We start from the raw sequence: 10,756 nt of genomic DNA on the forward strand, positions 1-10,756 counted from the left end.
CGGGGAGGGGCCCTCGGTCCAACGAGGCGGCGGCACCGCAGGTGTCTTCAGGGTGTGCGACTCCGTTTCTTGGAGGTCCTTATTGGTGACGAACCTTGCTGTTGGGGGATCCGTCCAGAAGTAATTCATAGTTCATAAGGGTTGTCTTGAGTATCCTGTAGACCAGTGATAGGGTCCATCGTAAAAGGGGACGCCGGAAGCGTTTAGTGAGTAGAGGCGCGTACGGAGTAATACGTCCTGACACGACCCTGGCTAGTTCTCCTGTGTTTGTCTAAAAAGTGAATCACAGGTACATGTCCCGCGTTGTATCCTATATAATAAAATAATGTGGGGCGCCCGGGTGGCTCAGTGGTTTAGCGCCGCCTTCGGCCCAGGGCATGATCCTGGGGACCCAGGATCGAGTCCCACATCCCCTGCATGGAGCCTGCTTCTCCCTCCGCCTGTGTCTCTGCCTCTCTCTCTACCTGTGTCTTTCATGAATAAATAAATAAAATCTTAAAAAAAAAAATAGAATCATGTATTACGATGTTGGAGGCTGTATGCTCACCACTTGCTCCTCCTGCTGCTACAGATGATTGCCCCGACGACGTGCATCGCGTTTGCTTTTGCCCAGAAAAGGCGGGCATAGAGGCCTGGGGCCGACCCAAGGGGAGACTCCGTACAGTTGCTCAGGGAGAGGGTTTGGGTCCCCATCTGCACCCCTCTCTGGACTAGCTCTGTGTTCATCCTTCCAGAAGATTCGGCCAACGGGGCAGAGCGTGCTCAGCCCTTTAGCGTGGGGAAGATTACATTTCTTAGCCTGGTTGCCTGTCATTCACCTGCAAAAATCAGCACTGAAGTCTAGGGGAGGGAACCCGCTGGCTTGTGAATTCGGTAAAAATGCCTTTTTCACAAAAATAATGAATCTACACAGCGAACCTGTTTCCAGCGGTCAGGAGTTAACCCAAACGAGGACCTCCATAGCTGGAGAAGGGTCCATTCCTGGAGAAAGCCCCGGTACGCAGAGGGGGGCAGCAGGTCAGGGGTCAGGAACGCTGGCCCTCTCCGGGAGGGGCTTCTCTGTCCCTTGGGAGACACCCCGTTCCCTGGCTTGAGCTGGATGCGTGGAGGTGGCAGTGGGTGCGATCACCTGGGCTGGGGCGGCGGGAGGAGGGAATGACCTCCAGGAGGTCTAGCCAAGCAGAACGCTCAGCGCTCCTTCGCTGATAGACCGAGCTGCAAATCAGGAATTTATTAGGAGCTGAGACTCATTTTCCCACCCTTTATGGCCCTGACGACTCACAGCCAAACTCTGGCAAGGGGCTTCCTCATGGTTTTAATTAGACAATTAATTTTTTATTGGGTCGTTTGATTTCCGGAGCCGATTCCACTCTCCCTCTCATCCCCCACCTGCCTGCCAGCTGTGAACGGCCAAGGGGAGCCGGGGCGGGCTGGGGGCGTCAGGGAGGGGTGCAGAGAAAAAAGCCTCCTTCTCCCTTTGAGCTGATGTGGGAGCCAGTGGGTGGGGAGGGGGCCGTGGGCCTGGCTCCTGAGACACTATCCAGAGCTCCGAGCTGGGCTTGCAGGGCGGCACAAAGGCCTCCGCAGCTCCTCCCGGCTCGGCTCACTCTCGCTGGCGGGCTAATTAGTCACCGGGCTGGGGGGGCGGCTGGGGGGCGCGGGGAGCAGAGCCCGCAGGCAGGCGGCATCTCTGTGGTCCGTCGGGTGGTGCCTGGAGGCTGTTTACCCTCCACCAGGGGATTAGGAGCCTGTTTGAGTTAGAAGGGCAGGGAGAGGCCGGGGCTCTCCCCCCACCTGCTTGGAGCCTGGGGCGGGGCGCTGAGCCAGCAGGAGAAAAACAAGTGGGAGAAACGTGTGTCCAATCAATCTGCCGTATTGATCTCCCTGGCGGCCGGCGGCCGGCCTGCTCTTGAATGTTGAGCCTCTCCACTCCCGCTTTTCCCCTGCCACTGCCCCTGTGGTCACATAGGAACCTGGCTCAGAGAGGCGCGGAGAAGGAGAGAGGGAAGGGACGCGGGTTCTAGGGCTTCGGGCTGGGGTGCCCCCCTGTGCCACAGACGTTCTCTGGGAGCAGGGGTGTCCCCTCGCCATTCCCGACCATCCCCGCGCTCCCGCCTGGACGGGAAAGAAGGCTAGACTCAAGGAGGAACTTACCAACCGTCGGTGGCAGAAAGGAGCAGCCCCCTCTTTAGTTTCATGACTTGGCAAGGCCAACGTTTTATTGAGAGCCGCGTCGCTCAGAGGCCTTAAAATGGAATTGTGGAGAGTGAGAGGACTGTTTCCTCAGGTGTCCTGTTGGTGGGGACATTGTCACTTGTTGTTCCAGCATAAGGACTCCTGAAAGTGTGCAGACACACGCGCGCACACACACACGCTGACGTGGCCGCTTGGAACCAAACCGACAGGCATCTGTGGACCCGAAGTGGGCGCAGAGGAGGGTCTGGGGACAGGGCCCGGAAGACCAGGCCCGGAGGCGCCCCAGGAGCCCTGGGGAGGAGGGACGCGGCCCCGTGCGGGGTGGACCACCCAGCTCCGCCGCACGTCCCGCAGGGTCCACACCAGGAGACGTGTTGGTGCACATTCACCCCGCGTCGCGAGGGCCCGGAGACCCGAGGGCCCGCAGCCAGGTGAAGACCTCTGGATGGGAAGTTGCTCTGCAAACAGATGCTCTTTTTCCAGGAAGACTCACAGGGAGCGATCCCCCCTCTGCTCGGGTTTGAGGAGGCCCGTGTCAGCAGCGAGGGGACACCTGGGCGCCCCTTGACAGCCTACTGCCGCCCAAGCTGCGCGTGATGCTCCCGGAAGCCACGGAGCGGAGGCGATGTGTACGGGGTGGGGGGGCCCAGCAGGTCCCAGGTCCCCCAGGCACTCCTGCTTCCAGGCGCTTCTCCAGCCGGAAGTGCTGTGGTGGGGGGAGGTCGAGATCCACCCGTGGGGAGCGGGGAGGGGAAGGGAGGGCCGAGGAGAGAACGTGGGAGCCGAGAAAATGAAGGCCCCGCGAGGAGAGCAGGCTAACAGAGCCACACAAAGGGAGCAGAGAAGGCCCCGTGGGAGCCAGGGGACCCGCAGGCAGCCGGGGGCAGGGCACAGCCTGGGGAGGGTCAGTAGCCGAAACAATCGGCCGCAGGGAAGCAGCGCTTGGCTTGCCAGGCGGAGGACAGGGGTGGCCCTGGACCCCGCGCCTCCCAGCCCCCAAGCTTCCAGCACCGTCCTCTTGCCCTTTCCCTGAGCCCAGGGCGGAGACTGACGGGACTGCGGCTTCTCCGGGTCCTGGGTGGATTTGAATAATTAAGTCATCTGGATTCTTATGATTTACCATTTTCAATGATAAATAGACAGCGCCCAAGCCAGCCAGTTGGCAAAACTCTGGCTGCTAGTTATAATTTGTCAAGCTGCCAGCAGATTCATGTTTTATGCTAATGGAGAGAGACTCATTGACTGGGGGAGGCAGTGACCGGGTCAGCGCTTTCCTCAGGCACCCCAGGGGTCGGGAGGTCGGGGGAGAAAGGCCGAGGCTGGTATGGATTTTCTGTAAGGGTCAGGGTAATTTTATAATAATTCAGCGGGTACGCACGCTCTCGCATGCACGGAGGGTCACGTATGCAGAGGGATGTTCGGATCTGTGTGCAGCCTGCCCCCCACGCGGGCGTGCACACGCACCTGCTCCTGTGAGGCGGCTGGGCCCAGGGCGCTCCAGCCCGGTGCGGGAACGCTCGGACACCCCCCCACCCCCCGGCAGCTGCAGTTCACCTGATGGGCACACGCTGTCACCTTCGGGCACATGATTCCGCCAAGGCGAACCCCAAGCCCGCTCAGCGCCCCAGAGAAGCGTGTCCCCCCGCGCGGCGACAGCGCACGCCTCGAGGACGGGAGGCGCCTCTGCAGGCCCCTTTGCCGACCACCCCGAGCGAACCGCTGGTTTCAGGGCTTTCCGGTCCGCCCATCCCACTGTAGGTTTCTGGCTCCCATTCTGATATTTTCCCAGGGGGGAAAACAAATGAACCCCAGGGCCGTCCTGTTTTTCAGCCAAGTGGGTCTGGGTAGCTGGCGGGGAGGACAGGGGCCCTGAGGCCAGGCGCAGGGAGGGCTGCAGTGAGAATCCGCTGAATCCAGACTTTCTTTTCCATTGATTTATTTGTGTATCTGTGCACACGCGCTGAGGCCTCACGGTGGCAGGAATTGCCGTTGACAGGACAAACTGAGGTAGAGGTGATGCTTTACACATAGTAGGTACGAAATGGATACTAGAGGATGAACAGCTGGCACTGCTGACTTGGAGACGGAGAAAATTGCTCATTTCCCATCCATTCCTCTACCTCAACGAGCCTTTGTATCACCCCCGGCCAGAGACGAGGTGGGGGTCCGCGTGGACTTCTTACTCCTTTTTTTTTTTTTAAATTAGGTGCTATGCCTAGTGTGGCCTTGTCGTGACCCTGAGATCAAGAGCCCCATGCTCTACCAACGGAGCCAGCCAGGCGCCCCAAGACCTCCTATTCCTTGATGCAAGAAATCTGGGCCTTCGGTATGATTTAAAAAAAAAAAAAAAACAACAAAATGCTAATTTCGTACCAATTGAAGCAATCTGGTCTCAACTCTGACCACCGGTGCCCTGCAAAATGGATCAATGAGCAAGGGAGAGGCGAGGCAGGCGCAGCTGCCCTCCCGCCCACCCGCCCAGGAGAGAATTTGAATTCACCAACAGTTGCTTGTGAGCAGGGCTGGAAGCTGCGGCCGCTTACCAGCGGCGGCTTTAGGGTCTGCTGGGCGCGCAGGGACGGGCTCCGGGAAGGGGAGGGACATTTTACTTTGAAATCAAGTAAGAAAATCCCAGCACAGGGAGGTGAGCAGAGGCCGAGGCAGCAAGGAGAGCCCAGTGGCAGGAGCGACTTGTGGCGTCGGCACCAGAAGGCGGCTGTGACGCTCGGGTCCGCGGAGGGCAGCAGGTTCCCCCCTTCCCTGCGGGGCCATTTGGGGCAAGGAAGCTCCTTGGAGCACAGTCTGCATCCCTTTCACCAGGGCCTGGAGCGCGAGGTCTCCCTTCTTCACCGGAGCGGACGCACAGGGCCGTGGGCCTGGCTCATGGGGTGCTCCCGGGGAGACAGCCAAGGGCCCGGAGCAGGCCAGCCTGTCCGTCGGTGGGAAGGGGGGCCCCTGCGCGGTCAGGCGTGGGGAGACAGGCTTTGTTTCTCCCCTAGCACGAGGCTCTGGCCTGCATCCCTGACCTCCCACCCCAGCGGCCAAGGCAAGGGGAGCCCCGTAGGCCTCACTCAGCCCAGGAGAGAATGGTCTTGGGGGCACCAGCAGCTCCGCCCCGGGCAGTCGGGCACATGGATGAGGTGGTAAAGATTTTCCGGGGTGCGCCCCGGGGATGTGACGGCTGATGGAGAAACCAGCTGACTCATCCTGCACCCGAGTAGCGAAGCTTCCTCCCTGTCTTGACCCCCGACTTCCCATCCCCACACCCGAGACCCGAGGCACCTCGTGTTAGCCTGCCGGAAGGTCTCGGAGCCAAGCCCTGGGGTACAAAGACAGGGCCCCCTGGGGTACAAAGACAGGGCGAGAGCCCGGCGTGGGCTCCGTGATACGGGAAGCAGAGCTCAGAGGGCACGGAAGAAGGAAGGAAGGGAACAAGGGGAGTAGAGGGAGAAAGATAAAGGGAGGGAAGCAGCGGCGGGAGGGGAGGGGTGCGGTGGGGTGAGGGGGGAGAAGCTGGAAGCCAAGGCCCCCCGAGAGGAACTGCAGGGTTCCCCGGGGACCCCGGAGCCAGCTGGTTGTCTGAGGGCCCTCCGGCCCATCCCCAAGGCCGTGCTGCCCTGGAAGGTCGGCCTGACCTCAGTGACTTTCCCCTTTCCATTATCGGGAAACAAAGGAGTCACCCAACTGGCTTTAAGCAACCCTCTGGAAAAAAGAAAAAAAAAGAAAGCACCCCCCGAATCAAGCCGGGCAGTGTCCCCGGAGCGTGAGCAGGGCCCAACAGGCCGCAGGCGCACCGCAGGCCCCGGCCGTTCTAGAGCCCCTCGCCAAACGCCCTCTTCGTGTTTACCGGAGGTCAGGGCCATACCCTAGGATCCACCTGCCCGGGTCGGAAATGTCCTCGTTCTCTTTCAAGAATGCGCGGCTTCCCTGGCTCCTCCGGCACCCCAAAACCTCACACCAAGCCTTTTACAGATTAGTCCAACCCTCTGTGGGGTGGAGAAGCCCCCGGCCCTGGAAGCAAGTTGTCTGGGGCGCGGAGACTTCTCTTCTCACCAACGAAGAAAATGAAGATGCCCTTCCTGTGGGTGGGGGAACCAGGCCCTCTCCTCACCCCTCTCTCACCTGCACAAATATGGGCAGGCCCACCCAAATTACGGAGGGCCCCCCAGCACACAGGACTCCCCTGACCTACGATCCACTGAGGCCCAAGGTCGCTGGAGGCGCCTGGGGGGGCAGGCGTGGAGGCTGAGGCCTCTAGGCCGCCGCCTCGGCTCCCTGTCCTGGTTTTGGAACCGGATCTGGACCTGCTGGGCCTCGAGGCGCGCGGGGCCAGGCCTGAGGCAGGTGTGGCCACAGAACAAGTCCTTCCCCAGGTCAGGCAGGTGCTTCCCGGAGAAGCCTCGGTGGTGAAGCTCCACCTCCGTCCCCGGGGTGGGGGGCAGCCGGTGGGGAGGCTTCGGCCCAGGTAGCCTGGGGTGGGCCAGTGGGGCGCCCAGGAGCCTGGGGACCCCAGCGAGGCCACAGCGGGCCTCCTTCCCCTCCTCCCTCCCTCCTCCAGTCGGGACCCCCGTTCTGTTAGCCCGGTTTCCTGCTCTCCTTTCTTTCCTCTTTCTGTCCTTTATTGCTCCTTTCTCCCCTTTTGCTTTCTTTCTGCCCCACCTTCCCGCTTCCTCTCCCTCCTCTCCGCCTTCCCTCTCTCCCTTCTGTTTCTCTTTTACTTTCTTCCCTCTCGCCTCTCCCTTCCTTTACTCCCTAGCTCCCCTTCCATCCCTTTGTATTCTCTTTCCTTCCCTTCTGTCCTTTCTCGTCTCCCCAAACAAATGAGCTCTGCTTCTTGCTCTTGTCCTTTATCAAACCGCCTTCACGGTCACCCCTCTCCCCCCACCCCACTCTCCGGGAGGCCCTCCGTCCTCCTAGCACTGAGGGTTTTGGAAATCTCTCCTTCCCTCGCCAGTCTTTTATCTTTGTCATTCTCAAATTTTCCAGTCCTTTGTGCTGTTTCCTCGACCTCTTTCTCTCTTCCTTTGTTTCTAAATCCTCTCTCTGCAACAGGCATCTAGCAAAATCCTGCCCCCTCCCCAGGTAGGGGCTCCTTCCTGGGCCAGGCCAGCCATCCTTCAGGCCATTCTTTGTCAACTTCCCTCCACTTGGGGGCCAATTTCAAGGGTCCAGGAATGGGGCTGTTCCCCCTAGTTGAGAAGTCAGGGCTGAGTCCACAGCTCCCCGCTATAGGCTCAGAGGAGCCTTACCAAACTGTTGTCTCTCCATCAATCCTAATAAAAAAGAGAGGGGAAGAGAAGGAAGGACGGAGTAAACGAGAGACAACCCTGCAGACCCTGGGAGGAGCATCGTGTGCGTGTTGGGGAGGCAGGGGCAAAAAGAGCTGGGTTCATCAAGAGGGTGGCAAATAGAAGCCCCAGTTGGCTTCCCCGGCAATTCTGGGATTAGGGTGGGATGAGATGTTCCTTCCATGCCCCTGCTCCGGGCTGGAGAGGTGTAGGGCCACAGAATGGGAGGAAAGAAAAGGGCTTAGTTTTGGGGTATTGATCACCTTCATGTCTGCCCCTGGACAGGTCCTTCTCAAGGCCCACAGTCCGGAGACCGTGTCCCTAGGCAGTGCCAGCCGTGGCTGCGGCCTCTTAAGCCTCTCAGCGGGGCGGGCCCAGCTCCGGGCTCCGGGCTCCGGGCTCCGGGCTCCGGGCTCCAGGAGGAGCAGGTGCCAGCAGAGAAAACCCTGGCGCCGCCAAACAAAGGCCTGGGCCGGCCAAGCGGCCTCTGGAGTTGGGACTGAGCGCCAGCCAGGGACACCAGAGCTGGGGTGAGGGTTGTCCCTCCTGGGATACACAACCCCTGCCGGCCTCTCCAAGAACTGGCCCAACTGTGCCTGCTGCCCCTGCCCGGCTGTTCCGTGCAGGACCCACGAACTTCAGGTGCCACCAAGACCGTCAGACCCAGGCCGGGCCTCCGGGTCCTGCACCCGGGGCTCCGGAGCCCCGCCCCGCCTGCCTGCTGACCCCACTCTCTACCGGGGAGGCCCAAGTTCAGCTGCGCCCTCTGAAACCACCCTCTGCCTTTGACTCCTTTTACGAGACCCATCTCTTCCTGGGGGGCGGGTAGGTGGGGGGCAATCTCAGCCCGGCCCCGGGTAGGGCCTCCTTTCCTTGCCCTCCCTCCAGTGCTGGAGAAAGAAAGAAGATTGTGCAGGGGGCGCTGGAGGTGGGGTTGGGGGCGGTGGGGGTGGGTGGGAGATGCATCTCTGGATCCTAAGGGGTTTAGGAGGAAAGAAGAAATTTGGGAGTTGTTCCCTCTCTGTGTCCTCCTAACCTAAACCAGCGAGAGGTCCGGGGGCAGGGGCTGAGGTGGTCCCGAGCTGAGGCCCCCACCGTAACCCCGCCCCCGGCCTCCTCCCCCAGCCGGGGAGAGTGGGAAATGGCTATTTTCGGCTGGTACTTCTCGCCTGTCTGCCCAGACCCCTATGGGGATCTCCAAGCGTCCCTAAGAGTTTGCTGGGTGGGCAGTTCGGGATGTCGATAATCCACCCTGAGGGGGTCACAGACTCGGGCATCCTTCCTTCAGTACCTGGAGCACAGCGCTCCCCCCCCTTAACCCTCAAACCCCAACCCTGCTCCCTGCTGGCTTCCCTCAAAAAACTTTTCTGAAGTTCCCGCAAGTTGCACTTGGAGAAGGAAGGAGTCACCCCAGCCTGTTCGGGGCTCAGGCCCCACTGCCTCCCGTCCTCCCCAGGTGCAGAAGCGACCCCTCTGCCACGGTGGTCCCCAGACCCGGGGAGGAAAGCCGCTCTGGACCCGCTTACCCGACAGACGCCTGCCCCAGCCCCAACGCCTCCGAGGGAGGGAGGGCGCCTTGTGTCTGCGCAGGGGACAGGGATGCAGTAGGACAGACTGACGGAGGGAGGAGGGAGGAGGGACAGGGGCCTCGGGCTGCGCGCCCCTCCGGCTCACCTGCTCGGCGGCTCCTCTTGGTGGTATCTGCTCAAGTTTGTTCACCTGCTTCCAAGTGTCCCAGGAGGGCTGCAAAGTCGGGGGCGGCTGACAAGGTGCCCCCAGGGCGCGGGCGCTGATGCTGGGGATCCCCAGGGAAGCACCTTCCGCGCGTGGGCCGAGGCCGGATCCGGAGGGAGGCCCTGGAGCAGCGCCCGGCGGAGCGGGGCGGAGAGGCTGCGGGGTGGGGGGGCTGAGGGGGCTGCGAGGATGGGCGCTGCGAGGACCCCCCCCCCACCCCGCGCCCTGGCGACGCCTCCTGCCTCCTGCCTCCTGCGGTCCGTGCCCTCCCGGGAGTGCCCAGGCCCCTGCGTCCTCTCGGCCTCCTGGGGCGGCCACTCGGGCCCGGACCAGGCGGAGACGGGGAGGCCCTCCCGAGGGGGCGACGAGACCCGCGTCCTCAGCCCCTCCCCAGCCCCGCGCCCCCTCCCTGCCCGGAGCCCGGGGACAGACCGAGGACGGCAACTAGAAAGCCCATCGACTGGGACGAGGGACCACGTGGTGCGGGGCGGGCCAATGACCAGGACGCCCGGGATGAGCTAATAATGGAAGCAATTTGTAACTTTCAGTAGCGCCCGGGCCGGGTGGCGGGAGGGAGACGCGCGGGTCCCCGGTCCTCGCGGGCCTCCCCGGGCCTCCCCGGCCTCCAGCCCGCCCGCCGCCCGCGCCCCGCTCCTCCCCAGCCCTCCTCGGTCCCCCCCGCCCCGGCCCTCCATCCCGCTCCTCTCCGGCCCTCCATCCTGCTCCATCCCTCTCCATCCCTCTCCTCCGCGACCCTCCATCCCTCTCCATCCCGCTCCTCCCCAGCCCTCCAGCCCTCTCCATCCCTCTCCATCCCTCTCCATCCCCCTCCTCCGCGACCCTCCATCCCTCTCCATCCCGCTCCTCCCCAGCCCTCCAGCCCTCTCCATCCCTCTCCATCCCTCTCCATCCCTCTCCATCCCGCTCCTCCCCGCCCTCCCCGCCCGGCCCGCTCCTCCGCCCGCCTGCCCGTCCGGACCGCGCCAGGTAAGCGGCCTCCGGCTGAGCCTCCTGCACCTGCAGGCCCGGCCCCTCGCTGCCCGGCGGCCACGCCAAGGCCGCTTTTGCTTGTCTCTTACTCGGAAAGGGTCCAGGCCTTGTACTCATTTACTTTTGGTATCATCTCTTTCCGATTTAGGGGAGGATTAGGTCCGTTTTTAAGATACCTTTCTGGGGGGGGGGGGGGGGACGGCGAGTGGTACTTCTGAGATCAATTTTATATTTTCTTCTTTTGGGGAGGAGCATTCTACTTACGGGGAGTTTACTTTTCTTTGGGGACGTCACACCTTCTGTTTTTGCAAGTTTCACTTCTCTGAAGGTGCCAGTTTCCCGCCTTTCTCCATCACATCCTCCTTTTTTTTCCCATCCCATCTTCCAATTTCACTATTTTTTATTTTTTTATTTTTATTTTTTTCAATTTCACTATTTTTAAGTAATCACTTAACAGATTGCAAGTTTCTTTCTTTCTTTTTTCCTTTCTCACTCATTTTTTATGCTATTGAATCTCCATGATTTTTTTTCTCTGTGTGAAACAGTTT

The 10,756-nt window shown here is 61.3% G+C and overlaps 1 long non-coding RNA gene across 1 annotated transcript; it reads right to left on the reverse strand.

The window, feature by feature from the left end:
- Positions 1-7,027: 7,027 nt before the first annotated feature.
- On the reverse strand, positions 7,028-9,839 carry LOC144296712 (uncharacterized). Its single transcript, XR_013363708.1, has 2 exons — positions 9,159-9,839; positions 7,028-7,469 (listed from the first exon to the last, which is right to left on the reverse strand). It is a non-coding gene; the product is annotated as an uncharacterized LOC144296712 (long non-coding RNA).
- Between the last annotated feature and the right edge of the window lie 917 nt (positions 9,840-10,756).

Source organism: Canis aureus, chromosome 25 (genome assembly GCF_053574225.1).
Source record: "Canis aureus isolate CA01 chromosome 25, VMU_Caureus_v.1.0, whole genome shotgun sequence".
Taxonomy (NCBI): Eukaryota; Metazoa; Chordata; class Mammalia; order Carnivora; family Canidae; genus Canis; species Canis aureus.